General features: G+C 36.3%; 1 protein-coding gene across 1 annotated transcript in view; it reads left to right on the top strand.

Annotated features, from left to right (window-relative positions):
* Positions 1 to 48: 48 nt before the first annotated feature.
* Positions 49 to 8,473, top strand: part of IRAG1 (inositol 1,4,5-triphosphate receptor associated 1) — a 114,622-nt gene continuing 106,197 nt past the window's right edge. Inside the window, exon 1 of the mRNA XM_061380444.1 lies at positions 49 to 242. The gene's annotated coding sequence lies outside the window, so the exon portion shown is untranslated. The remainder of the gene's footprint in view (positions 243 to 8,473) is intronic.

Raw genomic sequence — 8,473 nt, 5'->3', positions numbered from 1 at the left:
GGTGGGACGAAGGCTCCGCCCCCCGAGGCACGAAAAGCCAATCGTAGGGAGCCTCGAGCGTCGCTTTGCTCCCGTGAGCGCGCGGGGTTCTGTTGCTACGGCAACGGCTTCCTCGTGGCCGCCCTTCAACAACGAACCGGGCTGCTGGAGGGAGAGTTGCGTTTGGAGGAGTCAGGCGCCTACTTAAAGCGGGAACAGGCTCCTCAGGATGGAGCGAGGGCTTCTTGGGGACTTGCAGGCAGGTATTAGTCCTGCTAATTTCTACATATGGACCACTTACCTACAGAAATATATATAATACCCAGAAATAATGCTGTGCGTTTACACGCTCGTAAATTGAATAGATTTACACCTGGTTGTTCTGGTCTTCATACCATTGTGAGGTATATAGGAATGATTCGTGTCAGCAATTTAGGAGTACTTGTCATCTTTGTACTTTGGGTGGAATCGAAAATCGTGTAGAATGTATAAGAATGATCAGATTAAGATAGATGTTCCTGTCGATACAATGAAGAAAGAGAAGGAACAAAGGAATAATCCTTCCTAATCAAATGCTTTGTTACTTTAAGGGGTACTTTAACTACTTGAATGTCTCAAAGGCTTTGCTAATTACAGGGGTATTTTGTTTAACTGCTTGAATGCCTTGAGGGGGTTAGGTAATCAAGAGATACATCCTGTTACAGGATGAGGTGAAACTTGTGTATTGAATAAGTAACTATATAAGAAATGGAATTTAGGGGGGCTAAGATGGTGGTTAAGCTTGTGACAGACATCCCCCGTTAATGTATTGCCAAGGAATTCAATAACTTTTTAAGAAGTTTCTTCACCCAATGATAAGACCCCAGCAACAGGAGGAGAACAGTGAAAAGGAACCACGTCGGGGTGAAGGAGACGACAGGACTGGTTGAAACCCAAGACCAAGGAGTATAAGAGACTGTACCCCAGAAATCTCGGTGTGTGTCTTGGGTGGAGAGGAGACGCCCCGGCGCACCCAGCGCTGCTTGCTTATTGCCTCTCGATATCAATCAATTGTAATAAAAAATTAATTAGATCATGGCCAAGATGGAATTTTTATAACACCATGACTCCCTCAGGCTGTGCCTCATCTCATGTCATTTTAAAATCGTTAAAGATTTCCAACTAAGTGCATTAAAATGCGTGAATTTTCCCTGTCTTCATGGAAAACAGAACAGTGTGTAAATCCGGCTAACTTAAGTGGTGTAAAATTGTTATTATATGTTTGCAAGTTTTTTTAGCCACAGTTTGCCCACCTCTTTTTAAATTATCTAGTTTATTTTTTAACTAAGAATACTGAATCTGATAAAATTCTGAATCCTGAACGTGGGCCCTGACCCTGAAACTTGTTTTCTGTGAGGCCTTAAGCCATATGGAGGTGCATGAGTAAAGAAGAAATTATAAAATTGGGTTCCTAAATTATTTCTTTCAATGGTGATGGCAGATGCACTGATGTATTTGGATAAAACACGTTGTGCACGGTAACATACAGCCAATCTTAGTTATTTTTGCGTCTATATCAAAGGAAAAAGAAAAAAGGTAGTAAGACTGAAAGATCCTCTGGCACGTTTCTAAGATTTAGAAAAAACCCACATCTGTGATGTATCAGTTAAAAAGCGTATTAAACCCTAAAACAAACTTAATTTTGTCCCACAGCTAACCATCCACAGAATACTGAATTTTTACTGAACTGATAGTCATAACTGTAAAGCATTAAATTACTAGATTTTATTTTAAAAATTATCTATGGATTACTATGATACTGTATATTATAATAGTAATGACTAGCGTACTTGCAATGTCGCCTGTTCTCTGAAGCCAAAGCAAGTAGCATTTTTAATTATTTAACATTTTGAATCTCAATTTATTATTTTTCTTCATGCACTAATTACTCTGAACTAAGTTACCTGGTCCAGTGAAGTGTAACTAGTACTTCTTTTACTCATATAAGTCTTGGAATAGGTATGTGCTGTAAATACCTTTTGTAGGGAAACTTTTGCCTGTGACAGGAAGGCAGGATGACATTAAAATTAATAGGAGTCAAAGAGTACATTTCTGTCATTAAAAACATGCCGAAAACAACATTATGCAGAGCAAGAGGCTAATTAATAGAGTTCCTAAGCCTGCTTTTCTGATTTATAGGCTGATTTTTCACAAACAAACTACTTTTTTTATATTTTAATTATTGTTGAAGCAATTTGGATGGAAAAGGCAGTCTGTTCCTGAGGTTTGTTCATCAGTTACTGTCTGTAGTAAACTGACTTTCCTGATGGGGAAAAAAAGAAAAACAAAACAAAAGCTAAAGAAACCCAAACCCCAAAACCCACCAAAAAAATCCCAGTTTAAATTAAAGATTATATAAGGTCAGGCCTTAAGAATATTAAACCAAAGTTAAAGAGGGAAAGTAATTCTTACTTCCTGGTATAAACCTACTAGAAGCATTTTAAGTTGTTTAAAGTTTTATTACTCTACTATGCAAGCTATTGTCTTTTATATTGTTTGAAGGATGATTCTTTTTTTCCACATACGCTTATAACAATAAAACACTATAGGGGTTGTAGCACCTTTTTAAATTAAACTTTTTAAAATTTAGTAAAATATTGTTCTTGTGAAAAGAGGTTGGGTTTGTTTTTATTTTTCTTTCTTTCTGTGTGCTTAGCAGCATTTCCAGAAGAGAGTTGTTTTATATTGCTGCCTTTTGTTTCTATTTCACTGAAATCTATTATTATGAAAATTTAAATTACTACTGTCAAACTTGGCAGGTTGTCAGTATCAGAAATGCTTATATAAATAGCAAGTAATATATAGCAAATTGAACTTCCACTTGTGATATGTATAGTGAAAATAGTATTTTAAAACTTCATTACCACATATAATTAGAAGCCTTTTTCAGGAATGAAAATTGAGCTTAACTAAGTTCCTGTAATAATGTATAAAAAAGGCCTATACCTACCTGACATACTACTCTTTGCAAGCAAATTACCATTGATGTTTGAGGTGTCTGTGTTTAAATAAATAAGCCCCCATCTTCTGGTTTGGTGGTCAGAGCCGTGTATTTTAGTAGCAAAGTTTCTTTACTTTTGATTGTTATTAAAAAAAACAAACCAACCCAACCCACCTTTTTTTCAGAGATTTCTTAAGAATAAGGATAGGGACACTTTTAGAAATCTTCAGACTGCAAATTAATTCTAACAGTGCAAATCATCACTTGTTGACAGTAGTCAACAGCAGTCACAACAGTGCAGTAGTCACTCATTGACCTTCTCATTCTGAGCTGTGAAAAAAATGAAGTCCAACACTGGTGGTTTGAGAGCTCAGCATGGTGCATTAGGGAGCCCTCAAGGAGGAAACCCAGGAACTGAGCACATACAGACAGCAAGGCAGGGGCTTTGCAAACTGAGACCCACCCTAGAGTTCCTGAGCAGGGCAGGCATCAGTCAAGTTCACAGTGGTGAGGCAGGTCTGAGGTCAAGCTGGAAGTGCCAGGTATTGATGCAGAGTCTAGCACAGCCCAGTAATTGACAGACAGGTCCTTATTGGCAAGGCAAGACTAAGGTAGAAATCACCCCTTGGGTACAAGTCCAAGTAAAGAGAGTCTCTAGGTAGGGAACCTTAACTGTGACTGAGCTAAAGACCAGCATGCTTCGAATGTAACTTGGAGCAGAACTGTGTCCTGGCCTGAGCTTAGGTGGAGCTCCTGGGCTCCTAGGCAGTGATATGGCAGGATACATCATGTTGGGCTTGTCAGGGCTATTAAACCTTATTAATGCTCTTAAGGCCCTGACATGGTATATGTATCTTGAAGATAGTAAGCAGGTTTAGTAAAATGCTGGGTTGGTTGTTTTAGGAAGCACTAAAAATGGGCTTAATAGTATAAGTTATTTTATTAGATAGTTTACTATTTTTATATTTTTATTTTTATTTAGTTCTAAAGGCTGCTGAATTATCCATGTATCTCAAACTTACTACAGTAAGGCATTAAGAATCTGAACTGCTGCTAAGGAAGCAGAATATTAAATGTGCTTTGAGTGGCATTATGGGTATTTTCTTCCCACAGAATTAGCACTTTTTAAAGAAGAATGTGAAATTTAACAAGATAAATATCATCTTTGCTGCTTCATAATAGTTTTTATTTTTACATGCCAAACAACTTTTTGTATAGCTGCCAAAAACTGTGTTATTTTGTGTTGCTGGCATTAGTAACTTTTTTGGTTGTGGTTCACACTTCTTCATGTGACTATTATTTGCCTTATTTGTCTGATAAAGACAATTATGTTCTACTAAGAGAGTTATAAATCTAAAGAATAGTTTTGCAAGCAAAAATTTGATGGGGTACTGATGCAGAGGGTTGACCAATGTACAGGAATTTGCTTGCTTAACCAAAGGTATTGTCCATACCTATCATGCCTACTAAGCAGAACAAGGGCACTAACTATTGACAAGGAAAAGCAGACGCCTGAATCTACTGTTAAGGGGGAGAAGCAGATGGTTTATGTCTGGAACCAAACCCTAAGGCCATACATGAAGACTAAAAGGTGAAAAGTTCAAGAAGAGGAAGACTCATTTACTTCAACTTGAAGACCCCTACCCACAGGAGGAAGACTCATTTACTTCATCTTGAGACCCCTGCCCATGACCAGAGGGGGCACTGCACAGGCGCAAAGGACCTTCTAGCTCATTGTAATACGAAGTGGGGATAGGACATGAATATGTATAGGCGTATGGTGCAACCTTATAAATGTAGAGGGAAACAACACTAAGGCACGCATGACTTTGAGGAATTATCCCCGTGCGTCTTAGCGCTGAATAAAAAGCATACCTACTTTACAACTTTTAATGAAAAAAAAAAAAGTTTGTGTTTTGCAAGTATGTTGTGTGTTTGAAGGTGGAGAGAGAATGCTTATGTATTTAAGGTACAAACCCATGAGACCTTAACACTTCACGCTTAACTGTAATGCTGACATATTTCAAATCCCTGTTTGTCAATTAACTAGTTGCTAGCTTTTATTAGAACTCTAATTTCTATTAACTGTATGCTTATTTGAATTCCTAGCATCAGAAACGCTGAAGTAATTTGAATGGCATGAAAAGTTTCTTTTGTGCGCTGCAGATTGAAAAGGTGTTAAGCATCCTCACAAAAAAGGGTGTAACATTGTCCTTGGTCTCAATACTTCTGTCTATTTTGTAACACTTAAGACTGTTACCTTGTAGATCCTCCTGAGCACTAGCAAGCCAGGTGTTTAATCTTTGTATAGGTCTACTTCTTTTTATTATACTATTGGTTGTAGTTTACTGAGTTGCATAAAATGTAAGCTGTTTCTACTCAGGAATATTGTAGAGCTGAGATTAAAGCTGCACTTCTCTTTGGTGCTCTTTTTTATGTGGAGTATAAGGAAGCCTTTCTGTTTGTTCTGTGGATGCTGAACCTGATCTGACACTAGTACAGTTCATGGTTGGTTTTCAAAGTATGATTTTTTTTTTTTTGAGGGGGTAGTTTTTGCACTGGTAGCCTTCTGACATCTGTGCATTGCGTTTAGCTGTGATTCGTATGTATAAAATGTGGGTTTATAACAATCACAAAAAATGTACAGTCTTGCTTTGCTTTGTAGAGTTTACCTTTTAAGAGGCAGCTATAGGATGCAGATTTTCGTTCTGTTCTTTGTGGTACTAATGGGAACTGAACACCATTTTAAAAAGTTAACAGTAAAAGTGCAATTGTGTAAAGTTAATTTTTAATACTTAAAAACTTTACATTTCTAAACATAAAACTGTTGATGTAATGTTTTGTAAGTACAGTATCATTATTGCCATCTTCGGGCAACAAAAAGAGTGATTCGTTATCAGAGTCACAATCCAGCATTCTATTTACAGAGGGTTTGGGCTTATACTGTGGAGCATACTGTAGAGTACAGTATTTTTCCTAGTTACAACATTGCATTTACCTATTGGGGTCATCTTTTTTTTTCAGCCATGTCAAAAATGTGCTTACTTGTTCCAGCAAGCTGTGGTTGATAAAAAGCTAACTGTTAAATGATATATTTCATTTGAATGATAAAACACTGATGTATAAAGAGCTACTTAGAAAAGGCAGATTTTTGGGTTTTTTTTAAAACCCTTTCTCTTCCTGGTGAAGGCTTTTTCAGGGATTATGTAACAGCATTACAGATTTTAAATAGATGTCAGCAATTAATAGGACAAGTGAGAATTATGCACAAGATTGTAGAGGTATCAGATAAAATTGCAGTGCTGAAATGTAAAGAATGAAAGTATAGACAGTTTGCTAGAAAAAAAAGTGTCTTTAATCAGATTTAAACCTAGAGATTATTTTTTTCTTAATTTATGATGAAATTCAGGAATCTTGCCATTCTGTATTCTCTCTCTTTTAAACATACTTAGTTTGCTAGTATTTGCTAGACTACAATGATTATTCTTTGCCAGAGCTTTCTTCCAGGAGGATTCCTAAGTTCTGATGCCATGTTCTTTGAAATGAAATAGCTCAATGCGTAAATCAAATCTACCTAGTGTTTTAACAGAAATATTAGTAGCTGACCCAAGAATGTTGGGATCTAGCACCTCCATCGTCCTCTAGTCTCTTTGATATACTTATTTTTCATAAAATCATTTTTTAACAGGTACTCTAAAATGACATTATGACATTTAATAATGACAGTTATAGTCCATAAAATGGGTAAAATATGCTATCCATATTCAATGAAATGTTATTTGTGTACTGAAAATTGAAGGTAAGAAATAGCTATAGAACAGGTACAGAAATCAGTATCTTCTGCTACTAAAATGGTGACTTTGAAAATGTTATGGAAGTAGTGGACGAGCTACATCAGTTACAATATCTTCTCCTTGCTTTGTATCATTGTCAAAACAATTTTTTCATTCTGAAATCTGTGCATGGTCTGTAAGACCCAGGCTTTTAACAGAAAGTTTAAGGAAAGGAAAATGCATTGTATGAGCAAGTACTTGAGTGTAGAAGTTGGTTCCAAAAATAACAATGAACACTTGAACTGAAATTCTCAGGAAGGATGAAGCCTGAGAATTGGCCTGAAGATGCAGAAAGCTTTTGGGAATACGTCAACAAATCTTTCTCCATTTCCTGGAGTTGGCTAGTTGTTTTCAACATCCTTTTTGGTAATGTGCTTCATAATATAAACTATATGCTGACTTCTATACATAGAAATTGAATAGAAAAAGCAATTAATTTTCATGTCTATAGCATTCATATGTATAATTATATGTACATGGAGATATAGTTCCCTTCCTTACACATGTGTACATAATATATAATGTATAATAAGCTTATAATATTCTGTGTAATACATTTATGTATACATTTAAAACAATAACCTGTAAGTAATCTATGTCTTCTATTTACATATCCATGAATGTTTCCTTTGACCTGAATAGAAACACTGCTAGAATACATAGCTACAGACTGAACAATATTTACTCCTAACCGTAACATTAGTTATCAGAGATGTTGGGACTTTATTAAAGTTTACTTTATGTTCTCACCAGGGCATTTTCATGTAACTTTGCCCCATTAGTTCCTGTGGGGCAAAGTTGATTCTCATTCACCTGTTTCAGTAACAACTCTTTAAATACAAGTGCCCTCATTTTTGTTAGACATACTAATAGTTTTAGGTACTGGGGAAGGAGGGAATGTTTGGGGGGGGGAATCCAGTACATTTCTCCCTCTCTTATTTTTTTTTTTTCCCCTCTTATGTCAGAAACAATTGTTCTACTGGATCTAATTACTAGCTGTTAAGTAGGTATATTTCCTGTAATTCATTTCATCCCAAGAGGAAAAAGTATGCTAGTGATTATCTGTAGTGTCTTAACATGCATCCTCCTAATGGAAAACTCTTTATTTTTTATCATCTTACCTTGTGCATGAAAAACATAGATGAGATTACCTTCAAAATCCGGGGTAATGGCACAATGTGTATCTAGTTGTTAACTTACTGAGGAAATGTCTGTTCTGTGTTTCCTTCTATCACTTGATGTGCTTATTTCTACATTTTTCTTAGAAGGCCAGGGATGGGGTTTTTAATTTGCTACTTGAGAAGCAGTGTGGATGAATGGCTTACTTAAAGACTGTTTTCATACCTCCTATCAATACGTAACTTATATTTACAATTAACTTGATCATGCAAGTGGAGCCATTGATTCGTAACTTGACTAGGCATATGTCTAGACATCTTCTTGTATTAAGGCCTCGGATTGGAAGAGAACCAGTAATTGTTATCAGCCAGAAACAAATTTTATTTCGAGATGCAAGGTAGTATTCCAGGCTCTGGTCCAATAGATAATTTGGAACCTATTTCCATGTATTCCTCTGAGTATGCTTCATGCTCAACTTCTAAGGCATGTGGCATGTGGATAATGCTTATGTGTGAGCAGCAATGAATATGTTTAAAAGTAATTTTACAGTGCAAGTACCTGT

This window comes from Neopsephotus bourkii, unplaced genomic scaffold (assembly GCF_033783945.1).
Source record: "Neopsephotus bourkii isolate Nb327-2 ecotype Australia unplaced genomic scaffold, CSIRO-AGI_Nbou_v1 NB_1792, whole genome shotgun sequence".
NCBI classification, from domain to species: Eukaryota; Metazoa; Chordata; class Aves; order Psittaciformes; family Psittacidae; genus Neopsephotus; species Neopsephotus bourkii.
Note: the sequence above shows the minus strand (reverse complement) of the source record. Positions and strands in the feature narration are given on the sequence as shown.